Source organism: Schistosoma mansoni, chromosome 1 (assembly GCF_000237925.1).
Source record: "Schistosoma mansoni strain Puerto Rico chromosome 1, complete genome".
Lineage (NCBI taxonomy): Eukaryota > Metazoa > Platyhelminthes > Trematoda > Strigeidida > Schistosomatidae > Schistosoma > Schistosoma mansoni.
Window position 1 is genome coordinate 31,323,017 of NC_031495.1, and position 17,376 is coordinate 31,340,392.

Consider the following 17,376-nt stretch of genomic DNA (forward strand, 5'->3'; position numbering starts at 1 on the left):
TATATGACGGCGTTTTAAACAAATACAAAGGAGACTGGTAAATTTAATCACAGTTTTTACTTATTATTCACGTTACTGGAATATTACTTTTTTGTTATCAAAGTCTACGTCTATGTTTTCAAAATACTACTATTTGAGTTAAAGTACCTGATTAGTTGACAGGTTCGTTACAAATAAACCAAATTTAGTACATTTTATTCAAAGAGCGACATTAGCTGTATGTATCATGTTCTTCTTATGTTCAATATACAAAATGTTTCACACAATGAAGAGATCCTCTAATGTTTTAACTGAAATGGTCGAATACTCACAAAAGCTATTAATCCGTTACTTTGATCGACCCAAAGAAATACGTGTTATTCGAATGATTTTTATAAGTCTAGTGAATTTTGTTAAGTGTTAAATCCTTGTGATAAGAGACGTCAGACTTCCGTCGTACTATAGGTTATTAGTTTGGCAGTAGATTCAAGTTCGAATGAGTATTGTTTTAAGAAAAGCAAATATTGCGTTTGTTTACCACCAGCGTGACAAAATCACTAATTATAGACATATGGTTTTTATTACTTATATTCACAATTTTACAACAAACTATGTAGATGTAGATGAAAATCCTGGCTATTGTTGTGGATGCAAGGTGACAAGTATCAGGTGTATAAATGGCTTCAAGGTATGCTTTTTAGTTGTCAAAGTATTCGATTCATTGAAATAAACAAGTGAAAATAAGCAACTTGTATATCCTTTAGAAAATTGATTCGTATATATATTATATGGTGAACAATGCAATGTTATTTACTTTGTTTTATCAAGATACAGTACTTATATTCTGAATAGATTGACTGGTAAGAATATTTTACTTTTATTGATTTGTTAGTAGATTTCATAGGAGAAATGAAAGCAAAATTGTTGTAAAAGTACTTTACATAAAACTACTTACAACTTTCCTTCTCAGACAAATTATACATGATTTTAAACTTGTAAATTAATTTTCATGCCGAAAAAAACACAGAGCAACAAGATTAAGTAAAAACATACAGTTTTTTATCAGGTATTGAGTTTCTTCAAGTGTAAACACATAATCCTTCGGTTTTTTCCTAAGTACTCTTGAGTAAATGCATTTAAATTACGCTTGTAAGTTATTTTGATTCATAGGAGGTCAGTCTATTCTTTCAATAACAACGGAGTGAAAAATATTTATAATCTGTGTAAGTTTATTCAAAGGTATGAGTATAGTATGTTAATTATTTTACCTCAGAAGTACATCTCCATAAAACCTTCTAGCATTCGTTACTAGAAAGATACGAAACTCAGCGATATCAATAATATTAGTGAGTCTCAATGTTGATTGATGTATTACATAATAGTTGTTAATTTATTATTCTGAATATGTAGAATTAGGTGAACAATCACCAATCTGGTTTGAATTTTCTCTTGGTCTTTTATTACATATATATAACATTGGTTACTCGGTGGGTGTAGTTTATGCAGTCTATCTTCTGTACAAAAACGTATACTTGCTGTAAGGTAGTTGGAATTAATCTTAGTCATTTCAGAAAGATATTCAAAAACTATGTGAATAAATCAGTTAACGTGTTTACTTTAGTTATCATAAATAAAGTAAACACATTACTTTACCTGGAAAGGTTTTTTAACAGTTCATGACCATATGACAGTACTGTAAGTAATGAAAAATTTGAAATGAATCATTGTGTGGGATATGACAGCTGACGAAACGGCTAGTTTTGTTGATTCTTTTTTCTGTGAATTCGTTTCTAGAGCTATGCGATCGTAAATATATTCTTATCTTTTTAGAATGACAATGATAATAACAATAATAGTGTTAATAATTTTTTTCCAAACATGGTAACAGTAAGGTAAAATAAATGAAGGTATGAAAATGATACTTTTATTAAGGAGGCTTATAATTTAGATAGGCAAGACTCTGTGCGATAAGATAAAATGTTGAAACTAAGACGAACTGTAATCAGGAGGATCATATAAACAGGAACAAATTAATTGAGGGTAAAAAACCTGTGAAAAAGAAGATAGAAGGGAAGAAGATGGCTGTGAAAAAAGAATAGTATGAAACAAGTAAATAACTACAAGATTTTAAGACTATTGCAGGAGAAATTATAAAAGTTTCCTTTGTACATATAATTCAGGCTTTTCCAAATTTGAAGCAAGGGCTCCAAGAATGTTAAGAAAATGAAAGATACTGACTTTGTCAGCTTTCTACTTACCTTGTAGATGACTTTAATTGCAGAGCCCGTTTTGACTGAATAACTTGTTTTCAATTATTGAGCCATTTCCACCTCTTTTCAGTCGAGCCGGGTAACGTTATCGAATTATTTCAAGAAAATTACCTAACAAACGACCTATATACCTGACTCCATATGAACAGGTAAATAGATAGGCGCTTCGAGTTGGGCAAATGAGACAATTTATCCTTAAGATTGTTGATGAACATTGATAGACTGAGAAGAGCACCATATTGGGAGAGCCAGAAATCCTCCTCTTCAAGATGTCCGTAGTTATATCACTTTAAAATGCAGTGTTTTCATTTTTACAGAGGTTAATTGTGCTTTGAAGCAGTTTGAGTTTTATATTCTTGTCAATAAATACCGATTGATGTACCATTTAATAAGTAATTTCTTTAGTAAGCTTAGTTCGTTATTTCTGACCTCGGAACTATAAATTATTCTTATCCGTGTAACGAGGGATAAAACTAAATTCCTTTTTCATAAATAGGGATTCAGCTGTAAAACCTTAATAGTTGGTCAATCAACAAGGGTTTCCTGAAGATAAATCTTCTTAGAGTCCTGTCGTGTTGTCTAGTGATTTCGGAGTCAAGAAAGCGAATACTTCATTTGTTTTAGAATATGAAATTTATTTTCTAGTGTGTTATCTATTATCTGTAGATGACTCAATTCATATTTATTGTCATATACATATGGGTCCTAACATGTAGTGCTCAGTGATCTATTATTGCTAGACATGGAAGTTTGTTAAGCGGAATTATATTCTATTCTGTCCAAAACCATTTGAACCCTCATGAAATGGATATTATAATGAGACATTTTATGTTTAGTCACATATACAACTATTCAGTCAAGTAAATATGATAGTCCGAAATTTCAAAACCAAATTAATAAACCATTTAACAAATAGTCTCGTTTCTTAAAGTTAAAAATGTCATGACTAAGGAAACACATTTGAACCAACAAAACAATTAAGCAATAAAGAAAAGCATTGAAGTTAGGCGTTACACTTATGGTATGACGAATTTGATGTTGCATTTGATAGACCTTTCATCAAAATAATTGTAGCCCTTTTTGTGAACGCAAACATAGTTAAAAGTAGAACTGACTGAATGTAATATACAGCTCGTTTTGGTGAAATAATGTTTTTATATCACATTAATGGAAAATGTTGTTACTTTGTTTTTTTCTTTGTCACTAGACATATTGTTCTACACTTTCAAACAAATTATTAAAATTATGTAATATATTATCTTGGCATTTAATCATAAAACACATTTCGTTTTGATAAAATCCTGATAACTCATGAAGATTTGTAGGTTATGATAGATATACTCAGTTATCTTTCTTCTTAATCTAAAAATGGTTGGATTTATATCACACCCATGAATAACGTTTAAATGAAGACGTATTGTTTCGTATAGAGATTTTCAATCGTTTAATTGATAGAAGAAGTACGTCGAAGAATTATTCTAAAAGAGACTTCATTTTTATGTTCTAAAGTTCATGGTATTCGTAATAATTATCTCCCTTCCGTGACAATGCTATGCCATTTTTGTCTGAAAGTAGGATGTGTTACTTCTGAATTATCAAGCTATAAACTGTCTTTAGAGTGATTTTTAGGTCATTTTTGCCTATATTAAAGACATTTTGAGAAGTGTTGAAGCTTAAGCTGGTTCAATTAATGTTATGCAACTTGTATCTTAGATAAATAATTCATCAATGATGGCATTTAAAAGTTCTTAAATCAAGCGCAATTAATTTAGTTCCAGTCTGGATTATTGAGTAAAGTAGAATGGAAACAAACAAAAACTTGATTCTAAACAAGTTCATAACACGATGACCATAAATGGTTAAGTGTGTTAATGTTGTCTTTTAGTTATCTCAACCAGTAGATGAAAAAGAGTCTTCCACATTCTATATGAAAAATTTAGAACGTAATTAAAAGAGGTACCACGCAACCACTGAAAATAAGGTGTTGACACTCAGACAAGTCTAATGAACGTAATAAAATTAGAATGCATCATGCATTTATTAACTTGGACTTATTATCAAGTATTCTCCTTTCAGATAGCTTATTATTTTGCACACGGATTCAGAAGGCTCTTCTGCTACAAAAAACAAGACTACAACCATGTAATCTTCAAATTATCTTCAAATCAATGATAGGTAATCATTCAGTATAAAGCTATCTCACAGTTCGTATGATTAATTTACTTGTATTACCAACAAATATCATCTCCAGTTCACCCATTCTGCTGTACAATATATTGAATGAATATTTTACGAATGATATGAGGCGATATTCAAATACTTAGGATTATATAATCTATGCACTTATGAATAAAGCGGTAATTCATACCGTTAACAGCCTACATTTTGCTATGTGAGAATTATGTTACTCGAAACTAAAACTTGGGATAGCTGAAATGCATGTTTGTCTTTAGTGAAAGAATAAGATAGACCTAACATTCTTTGCTTAACAGATATTTGGACCTGATGTGCTCATACAAGAAACGAAATAGCATCCATCACCGCTTAACAAGATACTTGAAATAATACACATCCTGCCACTATGTTCGCATAACAATGTGATCTATGTATGTGATTTAACTTCAGCCAAAAACATTCATCATGAGACTAAACCTTTCTGCCTAAACAAATGTAATGTGACAAATACTGTAGTGAAAGGAAGTGAGCCATATCAAAGAATCCTTGGCTCCGGACATTAGAGGCATAACACAACATTTTCCTAGAATAGTCATGACAGTATCACTAAATGTAGTACAATAAAGTTGCACGTAAACAATAAAAAAACAATTTATTTATGTTCATTTGACATCGTTTGTTTGAATCCCCCCATTGATGTTCACGACTGCTAATAATTATTCTCTTGTTGGCATAAGTGCATACCGTGTGGACTAACTCCATATAGCCTTAATTCACAAGTATTATAAGCAAAGATAGATAGTGGCTAGCAGTGGAATCCAGAACGCGGGTGTTGTCCTATTCAATAGCTGAGTGGATATCGCGATGGCGTTTGAAGCGAAAGGTACTGGGTTCGAGTCCCATAGTGAACATCAACTCTGAGATGCAGGCACATCTAGCTGACAAGTCCCAAATAGGACAAAACGTGCGTCCTGGACTCCACTGCTAGCCACTATCCATCTTTGCTTACAATTTATTTATGTTTATTTAGTTTTTATGTACTACATTCCAAAACGGCTTCGTGTACGTTGAGCTGAGCGGCAGCAAAATTAGAAAATACTTTCCATAGTAAAAATATTAAATATTCAGTCATGTCATACGTGTTTGTTTTCCGTCAAAATAACTTTAAATCCAGAACTATTTCTAATATTTCTATATCGTCTAAATAACCGAAAGCCTAAAATTCCAATCTGTTATATATTAACATTATAGACAATTTATTTTATGGAATGAGTCAAGCTGTATCTGATTGATAATTGATAAGAAAAAAATTTCTCAGCGGTTACGGAATCACTGGATTTTAGACTAAAATATTGAACCAACTTACACTCACTATGCCAATTGTTTTCACACATTAGTTATATATGTTTAAACGATAGTTATCTGAGAAAATAACTAATATTTAGATTGGTGAACGGTTGCTCAAACATCGTGGTTTGGTTGAAGTTAGACATTAATACCGTTGGATGCCGGCTCAGTGGTCTATCGGTTAAGTGCTCTGGCACGAGACTGCTAGGTCTTGGGTTTGAATCTCGCGAGTGCGGGATCGTGGATGCGCACTACTGAGGGGTCCCATAATAGGACGAAATGGCTGGAACCCATAATTTTGTACACTAAAGCATTATCCATTAAGGTACTATGTCCAGATAACTACTACTTCATAAAAGAAACTGAAAACAGCCGATCGGAAGTACACGTATTAAACCAGTTTCAAAGCGCATGACTGTTTGCTATTAAAAAAACAATTCAAATCATTATTATATTTCAGTCATCGAATGATTTTATAACTTTCATCTTTCACATGAAGTGATTAACCTGATTGATATGTTGCTGTTAAAAAACAAGTAATATGCGAATGGTGATAAAGTGTTTTCATTAGGCTCATTTTCATTACAGGAATCTGAAACGACTAGATTTAAAAACGTACTTATGAGCAATATATACATTCCTCAATGAATAACTACCTCGAAGACATGAAGCAATCTGTTTGTGGATAGTTTATAATAACTTCAGATAAACATTTAAATGTTTTATGCTTGTCAGGCTTTTCAACTCGTATTTGAGACAAAAACACCAGTAAAAATAAACTGGTCGAATTCAGGCACATTAAAAAAGGAAGGAAATAACGTTTTTGTTTTCTGAACTGATGTTCAGCAGAAAATCACTTCATTTTTTTCGTTGATACTAACATAAGAAGATTACAAATGTAAACGTATATTGAACCACAATAAAATGCTTCTTCAGAACGTTGATCAACATACATTCATTGAACATAACAACAGTAATGAATAAATATACAAAACATTGTTGCTCATATTTTGTGATGAAATCAAAAATGAATAGCAATTACCATAGCAACTGAAAATAAAGTAGAAATTACAAAATTAGATTCTGTAATATAGCAAGTTACACTTTAAAAATCAAATGTATTCGAAATGGACATATAAACATAAGTAAACCTAATGGAGTTAAGAGTTTAAGAGTGTACTAGATAGGCAGGTGATGTACGAAAATGAACAATAATATTACGAAGCTTATTTAATGTTACGTTTATAGTAAGGTAAGAGATTAAACAGTTTCTGGTTTATCTGTCTTTATATCTCGGGTATTACGAATAACGCTATTTTTTACCTTGCCGTTTGAAGAGAACGATACTGGGTTCAAGTCCCAGAGTGAAAATCGACTCTGAGATGCAAGTACATACAGCTGACGAGCCTCAGAGAGGAAAAAACGCGCATCCTGGATTCCACTGCTAGTCACTATCCATCTTTTCTTATATAGTTTGTGGCTTCAGGTAATATCGAGGCAATCCGCACAATATGCACATATGCCAACAAGAGACTGATCAACTGCAGTCCTAAACAACAATGGGAAGAGAAAAAAACAGCACCAAGTGAACGTAATTCAGAAGGCTGTTTAGAAACTAGTATACTGGATTCGGCTATAATTCGAGTTCTGGTCTCAATTTAAAATCTTATCACACTAATACTTCTATGTTGTTTATTAAAAGATTTATCCTACCTTTTTCTTATGTTAAAAGTATGAATATTCGAAATTTATTGAACTAATGTTTTACCAAATCATTCAAGCATTTAGTTGTTAACAGTGTCATTCATTTTAGTTCTATTTCATCTTTTGAAACTTTTGTTTGTTTGTTGTGTTTCGGTCCCAAAAAGAAATAAAGTTCATTCTTCTTTCATAATTACAAACACTTTCAAAATACTGAAATATGAATATTCTTCTGAATTTACTTATTTGTTTATTTCAGTGTTGATTATAAATAAAAACAAAAGATTTTCATTATAAATGAAAATCTTCAATCAGCTCAAATCTAAATGAAAATCAAAATTTTACAAGTACAAATTTTTATCTACTCAAAAGGTGAAACTAAATCATATTGTTGACAAATGTTCATTTATATCTGTTAGATAAATTCTAATTTACTATTAACTAAATCGCATGCGGAACACGAACCCAGGAGGTTCGGTCTCGCGCATGAACGTTTAACCTCTAGAACACTGAGTTGGCATCCAAAGGTGTTAATGTCTAACTTCAACTGATTCACGATATGGCGTGACCATCCACCATTGTCTTCAATTAGTAAGTGCCTCTACAATAGTGCTTTCAGGTTTTCCTTGGTGATCTAACTTAAATCAACTAATGAATTCAAGTATTAAATGATTACTACAATATCCTCATAGCCACATTCCGATATTAACTAACCATTAATTTCAAAGTAAAATTATATATAACCCTTATATTCTGTTTTGATTTCATTTATCCTTATTTTCTGTATTTTTGCAATCATTTTTTTATTACTACTCAATGACAGACTATACAGGGATATTTTATTGCCATGCCGAAAAAATGAAATATTCGTTTTAATAGTAAAATATCATGTTGACATTGATTAACAAAATAATATCAATATCCTTAGCATGATATATGATTAGATTAACCTTGAAAATTATCATTTTCAATATCATATAAAAGCAAAGATGAATGGTAACTAGCAGTGGAATCCAGGACGCGCGTTTCGTCCTATTTGGGATTCGTCAACTGGTAGTACCTGCAAGCGAACAATAGAAAATGAATAATATGATTAATATGAAACATAATTTTTATTACCAATTCTTTTCCCTTTTCAAATATTAGAAAATATTTTCTCTCAGTTAGAAAGCATAAAACGTCTGTAAGAAATAAACAAGTACAGTTTATAGTTGGATTATATGGTCTTATCGTACAAAATAAAGTTAAAACTGTAAATAGTGAGCAGATTTGAAGTGTCTATTTTTCCTTTTCCATTTTATTGATTGATCATCTTTTTCTAAAAATGAGCTGTACTTCATTATTAAACGTCTTTGAATTCGACTACAATTATTTGAGCATTTTTTGCTATTTCATAATATATAAATATTATTTAAATTTTTATTCTAGTTCTTAATAGATGGCACTAACTTCAATTTATCATTGTTCACTTGGTTAGTTATGTTGAATTCATGGTTATTTTTCTTCATTTGTTGATATCTGCTTTAGAATAAGTAGATACATATGAGTGATTACGTAATCAAAGGTATGTGCTTGTGAAACGTCTGCCCAACAGATCTTGGTTTTCAAAAGTTCTGTCAGTGTTCTCAATGTATGATCAAATCCCCCTAATATATCAAGCATAAAATTCTAAGAGATCTTTTTAGCACGTTTTAAGGAACGAAGACTTGGTTCGAGTAAACCAAGTTATTTATTAAACATCACATATTGCATTTGCAAAATATGAAAACAACACATTGAATACGCCAGTTGAACAAACTCCTGGAACTGTCCTTTCTAAACTCAATTGTTCTCTTATTCTTGTCACTGATCGGATTGCTTTTGAATTTCTTTCTCTTCTTCTCATATTCCTCTTCTTTCAGTATGAATCCTACTTTCATACATACTATTTATATCCATTTGTATAATAAGCTCACATCACATTCGTATCCCCTTTATAATTTGCACTATTCGTCGTTTCACTCGCCGTACCTCCATCTCCACCACAGTTGAATCTATTTTCCTGTAGAAATGTCGAGCCTATTGACGCGCTGACCTCCGTGGATGTGTTGACCTGCTGAGCTATCTAAATCCGATGTCTGCCCATTACCCGCGACGTTCCACTTCTTCTCTCCGTCGATAACGTCTGCGAAATTTAACAGTATATCGTCAGACCACTCCATTTGACATCTATTCGGGAAAGACTACTCCTCTCACGGCCATGCCACGGTTTCCTCAGAAATACTCACTCTCCGCCTCTCCTTAGGCAATGACAACAAACGTTTACCCTATCCAAATCTTCGTTCCCTAGAATATTGTATAACGTTTAGTGTATATAATTAACAATTGTTTTAAAATTTACTGTCTGTCTGGTAAGAGTAATAAATACAGATAAGAAGTAATTTGTTTTTCCAAACACGCTAACTCGTGACAAACAATAAAAAAGATTAAAAATATTATTCTTCATTTGAAGTACCATAATATTGATTACAAACACTGATGTTTAAATTTTATTCAAGAAATGAGTTGTATATTCAGTTTGACGAATTGTCCTATTTGTTAATTAAAATTTTCATACATATCAGACTTCAAATTATCGTTGACAAGGATATTCAATATGACACTATTGTTGAGGTGTTTGTATGAAAATAGTGAAAACAACTTCTGAAATGTTGATTCTTTTCCTGTTATATATTCATCTCAGTGAAAATTCATTTGCATTTATTCGTTTAGATCAATCATTTTATCATTATTCATCATGAAATTAAGTAAGACATTTATACTTAAATTTGGTAATAATAATGATTGATGTTTGTATGCACTGTTAATAGACTGTTCAATTAAATTACTTATACTTGTAATGATGTAATTTTGCTTACGAAATAGAAATAAAAGAAATTGAAGTTAAGAGCCACCTTTTGTTTTTAAATGGCAATCTATCATTAGGAATTGGTTTTTAATACATAGATATTTGGTATATTTTTTACAGATTCTCAGCTACCTTTTTGTAAGTGATTTACGTCTTCTTCACGCCACCTATAATTTTTTTGCTTGACTTTTGACTAATACTAAATTCATATAACACATTTTGTCATAATAAAAGTCATTTACAACTAAAAACAAAGGACCTTAAGGTGCATACGTTGGCTAGATATACAAAAAGAAGATTCAATCAAGACGATGACCAGGGTATACCATACGATAAATAACCAAACGTATCAGTTGTTAAAGATGCATGTTTTGAAACCTGATTGTCAAAAAAGTTGTATCATCAACCTTGAAGTACAACTGTTCATACTTATTCGATCACTTTTGTGTTTAAAAAAAATGATTGTAGCTTTCCTCTCGTATTTTCTTTTAAACAATTGACGTCGTATATTTTCATTACGTATGATTTTCAAATTCATCTACTACTTAACCAAAAATCTGTCAAACATTTAGTATAACTTTGCCCCTACATGAAATTGACAAAATAATTAGATACGTATTCATATATCCTTTGTCATTATTCAGATTATATGGTATATTCTTATTAGTTAATTGTTTAAGCGCTACTCATACAAATGTATCATCATTCGACTACTCAATAAACCTGTCAACATTTATTCTATCTTATTATGTTTTCCATTTAAAGTTTTGACTTTAAAGAAACTTCAGAAATTAATTAACGTCAGTTAAAATTATTTTTAAAACACATGAACTAAAATCTTTATAACAGAATCATTTCAAACAAGGAAAAAAGAATTTTTAATCGCTTTATCCACTCAGCTTATAATGCTTGTGAATTAAGGCTATATCGAGGCAATACGCACAGTATGCACATATGCCAATAAGAGACTGATCAGTTCAAGTTCTAAACATCAACGTGAGTATTCAAACAAACAATACGAAATGAATTTAAACTTCGCCCCATTGCACAAGCAAGTGGCTATCAGGACTCAGTGGCCGAGTGGATAACGCGATGGCGTTTGGTGCGAAAGATACTGGGTTCGAGTTCCAGAGTGAACATCAACTCTGAGATGCAGGCACATCCAGCCGACGACTCCCAAATAGGAGGAAACGCGCGTCCCGGATTCCACTGCTATCCACTATCCATCTTTGCTTATGATGTTTGAACGTAAATATTCAACATTCAAGACAAGTTTGATAGTGTTCAATATGTTGAAACATGTTTCAAATCAAACAGATTATTTCCAATAAATATTAATAATGTCAGTATGTAGATGAACGCAAGAATGTCCTCTGATATAAATTGAGAGCACTATTAAACTCAGACTAATGTTTAACACCGGTTAACTATTTAACAGTACATGATGAACTAGTATGATATTAAACTCTATAATTATAGTCAACACACACTTATTAGGGACATAGTATCATTATAAGTTCGACAGCTAAAGGACACTAACGAAACTTTACACCACATTTTCAGTAGTTGTGGGACATAAATTTGTTAAAAAAAGTATAAATAGCTCAGTTTCATTACACATTAAAATCATTCCTAGACTAGTTTTGAAATTGTATCAATGTGATGCTACTAGTAAAAAGGGTAAAAAATTTCTGGATGTGCTATTTAATAGTAGATAACTATTAATAAAACCCTTAAATATTGTCAAAACCTACTGAAAATAGTAACAGCTATTTACCAAATAAATATTTGTTTATTTGAGTCAAGGACATATTATGTTTTCTAATTTGGGCAGGTTTTAGTAGTCAGCAATAAATGAGACCAAAAAAAAGTAATATTCAAGTAAACATAACTTACCCATGTGCATGTAACAAATAAAAACATGAAGGCAAAATAAATCAAATAAACAAAACAAATAACAGACCGGTCTCTTTTTTTGTATTATATTTTCTTTAGAAATTAACTATCTGATTAGATCGGTCACAAAATGAATTCTACTTCTAGAATGTTTGTAGAAGAAAGTCACTTATATCTTATGCATTAGGTTGTGATATTATTGGTGATGTTAATCTCCGAACCATAGTTATTGGTTTTAAAGAAAAATCAGTCGACTAATTTAAGATTAAGCACTGAACTATCAATTAAAATTCTATAATTCAGTGAAACACAGTTAAATAAAATAATCTGTTTTCTTTTTATTCACTTGCACTAAGAATAGAACACAAATTCATAAAAAATAGTTAATTCAAACTGAAAGACAGAAACTTTTCAACACTTTGTACTGAAAAGTGTATTCGTGGTGACTGATGGATCTTGAATAATGTCAAACCACATAATCCATAAAAGTTGTTCGTACATGTTAGCATTTAAACATGAAAATTAGTTAAACGAATACAAACTTAAACAACCGTTTGTAAGTTTTTGAAGTAGTCCTCAATGTCTACAACATGAACTTGAACAAATAACAACTCATGTGCATATCTACATGTTTTATTATCTAACTTAGTTTAGTAGTCTGACTGAATCAACGGGCTTTATTTTACTTGAAACAAAAGCACATCACATAAGGAGATTTAATTATGACACGTTTAATGAGGTAGTTACATACTTACATCAACTGAAAACTTTTAACATCAGATAAGAGTGATTACCTAGAATGTAATATTCAAAAGTTTATTTAAACAAAAAAGAACTATAAATACCAGATGTTCATTGACCTGATTCTTTTTTTATTCATATCTGAATTCAAGTTAAATACAGAAAAAAATTTTCATCATGAAAATATTATAAATTTGAATTATTCGGTAAAAACGAGAATAAGAGAAACATTCATTAAGATGATACGAAAAGATTCTATCCTTACCTAAAATTTATTTGTGAATAATTTAGTATATAATCTGCAGTGACTAACTCTGAAGAAACCATAAGAAAATGTAAAAATAAAATAACAAAATGATTTCTAGCTATGCTGTAGTTTCGGTTGATATGTTAAGCCCATATACCTTATTTTAGCTTCTGGATAAGCCAATTTACCTGTCTATCCTGAGTCACGTTTTGATCTTGTTAACTATTCACTTATCAATCCTGACTTTTTTATGCGAGTGTATGTGTGTACACTTTTTATCCTATTCATCAAATGTCTGTAACCTATTCTTATCTGGCTATAAATATTGATTAACGCTTGATTAAAGCGAGTTGGCTTACCTGCCATCTCCACTCTCTTCTATTCCCTTCTTCCCTTTGATTTCCTGGCCAGATCAATGAGTGTACAAAATATATTTATTCTAAATCCATTCTCGTATTTGACTCATTTAAACCCGTTATTCATCAAGGCGGACTAAGTTATTTATTACGTATGAGAATAGACAGGATGTATATTTTGACAACCAACCATTCATACGATCTAAATTGGAGTCGTATCTATGGCTCCTATAACATGGTGAGACGCATTTTGAACACGCACCATTTCTCAACTAAAATGCAAGCTTGTCGAGTTTTGATTGAGACCATGAACCCATAAATGTCTGAACACAACTGAAAACTTTGGAGCACTGGATAGCCGTTTCGTCTCAATGTGGGCCTCCTCAACAGTGCGTATCCACCATTTTGTACGCGGGATTTGGATTCAGGATATTCAGTCTCGCGCATAAACGCTTAACCTCTAGAACATCGAGTCTGCATCCAAAGGTGTTAATGACTAACTTCAACCAATTCACGATATTGTGTGGCCAACATGTGCTCACTAATGACTAGCTTTGAGAGGTAATTCTTGAATTTTAAATAGGAACAAGAAAATAAAAATAACAAGATTCGATTTCAAGTCATTAGTATTTCTTTCAGTGGAAATTATCTTCAATTGTTCAACGAGGATTCACTTAAACTTAACTTTTTTTCCAATGTTTGATGGTTAATTTGATTAAAGTTAAATTGAATGAGTTTTTTAACCTAATTGAAATCGCGTGCTTTTTTTGAAAAATATACTTTTGATAAGGGCATAAGTTTATATATTTAGTCATATAATAAGTTTCACAAATCTATCAAAACTGATGAATAAAAAAAACTTAGATTTCATAAGATTGATGAAGACTCATGGTAATGTGAGAAGAAAACTGTATAGTTTGCAGAAAAGGTTACAGTAAGGTAAAATAAAATTTTGAAACTTGCTCAAATGTCAGAAAAATGTTTTACCTGTTAGCTTTTTTTTCTAAAATTGGAAACAGTAATCAATCATCTCTACATAAATTATGTTATTCTTGACCAGTAAAAATTAATATTTATTCTCATTTATTAGTCAATCAACGTGGATTTTCATGTTTTTAAAACACTTAATTGTTCACTAAATATTTGAAAGCAAACATACTTGTTTTCTGTCAATCTAATTCCCAAAGTTCAAAACACGCATTCATTATTATAGGCACAATAGAAAATTAAGTTTCTTCATGTTAACTCACCGACGAATTATGTCAATCTAATCCGTAAATGCAAAGTATACCCTTTTTATTTTCAGTTTATTCGTCATCTAAGATTCTTCACAACATCAAATGTGCATCAATATGACAAAAGAAATTTAAAGGAACCATTCTCTTCAGTTCTCGCTTAAAAGTGGCGAGTATTAAATTGCAACCAATACTGCTTTTCCATTTACTACTCTTTATTAACGTTCACATACTTCACACCTATTTACAATATAATCACTTTCGAATTTCATTATAAAATCTAGAACTCACTTGCAATATTGCCGAATAGAATACTTAACTCGTATAATTACTACTACAGAATAGACAAAATTTTCATAACATTTAGTTTTTCATTGGTAATGGCTTATATGAAATATTAGAAGATGGGAATATAGTTGTGCACTATCGTGGATTGATTGAAGTTAGATATAAAAACAGGTGAATTCCGGCCAAGAGGTCTAGAGGCTAAACATTCACGCAGGAGCGAAGGACCTAGATTTGAATCCCGCGTGAAGGATCATGAATGCGCGTCGCTGAGGAGTTCCGTGCTAGCACGAAACGACCGTCAACAGCTTCTACGTTTTCAATGATGTTCTAACATTGATAGCTTCATGATTTTAATGAAACTACTGTTGTTTAAAAAATTCAGAGCTTTCATTACAAATAACGGAAAATGTTAATTTATATCATGAATAATAATTCATTGTTTACTACAATTGGAATTTTTGTAAATTATCTATTGATTATCAATTTAGTTTAATTTTTCTCATACCAGTTAGTGATAACCAAATTTCAACTAAAATATTTAATAAACGGAACTAAATTGAATATCCGAAACCAGTCAATTTATTTACTAAATTAATTACCAAGCAATTAGTATTCGAGCACTGTTATACCATTAAAAAGGTCAAGTCTATAAAATTCAATAATTGGGTAGCAACACTTATGTACTTAAAATGTAATAAAAAAAGCTAAAAATTCATCAGCTGATCCCATAAATAGGGTCGGTAAAATCCTCTGAACCTTGAATAAAAATTTTGTCATAAAAAAAAGAAGCAATTATCTGAATAAGACCAAAATAAAAACTAATATTTCACTAGTTAACGAACCATGTAAACAATCACGGCTATTTGTTAATAAATTGTAGTGAGTCAGACACACATTGAGGAAATCACCCGACTGCGTCACAAGAAAAGCCCTCACATGGAATCTCGAAGGCCAAAGGAAAAGAGGAAGACCAAAAATCATTAAACAGAGTCAGATATGAGAAGGATGAACAACAACTGGATAGAACTAGAAAGGAAAGCCTAAGACAGAGTGCGTTGAAGAATGGTGGTTGGCGGCCTATGCTGCATTGGGAGCAGCAGGCGTAAGTAATTTAGCAAGTGTAATAAATCAGTTCTGTCAATAAAATATCTGAATAGTTTAAAATAGTGTAATAAGATGACAACCTTGTTTTGAAGAAATGTAACAACTTTATTCAAATGTATATTAAATAATCCCGAATTAAAAAAATAAATATTGATAGTTGCAACTAAGAATAATGAATTACTGTTAGAATTGACAGGGCTTGAAACCTTGAGTTGCAATATTGTTAATTGTCAGATAATCTAAACAGATTTTAAATAACATCTACTTGATTGTTTTGACAGGATGTTTATGTTGATTACTTGAATTCAATATGGTAAATTGTGGCTGTGCTACTGGACTTTAGAATTTTTAAAATCGGAATAGAGGTGAAATTGTGCTATGATTCGCTTTTAAGCAGATAAACAGAAACAGAACAGCTATTAACTTCAGCCACCGTCGATCACTTGAGGCTATGTAGTGAACAAACACTCAGGTGAGGTCAACCATTTCATCGAAAACTAAAGAAAAGCATGGTAAACTATGAAAACCGTATATTAAATCATTCATTTGCAAATCTTCTATGGATCAACTTTCACATTCTGTATGATTCTTTCAATCCACAATTCCTTTCTACTTTCATTTCGTTTTCTACAAGTCGACCTTCATAGCCTTCTGCTGCCATACATCCCTCTTCTAGTTGGTTTAACATACTACTTGCGTCTTTTTACATAAGTAGTATACACTACAACTTTACATTACATGAAAAAAAATTTAATGTTTTATGTATTTGATTTGGAAACGTAGCAAGTGATTGTTGACATATTATTTAATGTGTAAAATATTCATTCGCTGTTATAAATTAAAACTACTACACATTTCTGTCATCAGTTGGTAAACGCTTCTTTTTTCGTTTCTATAAACTTAATCGTCATTCATGTTTTAATTATTACTTTCGAATAACTGATTTCTTGAAATAATTTATCAAGTTTAATATAAGGCTAAACTTGTTCTTATTTACTTAGTATTGTTTGGATCTTCCCACTGATGTTTTTAGGACTACAACTGATCAGTCTCTAATTGGCACATGTGCATACTGTGCGTATTGCCTCGATATAGCTTAAATTCACAAGCATGGTAAGCAAAGATGGATTAGTGGCTAGCAGTGGAATCC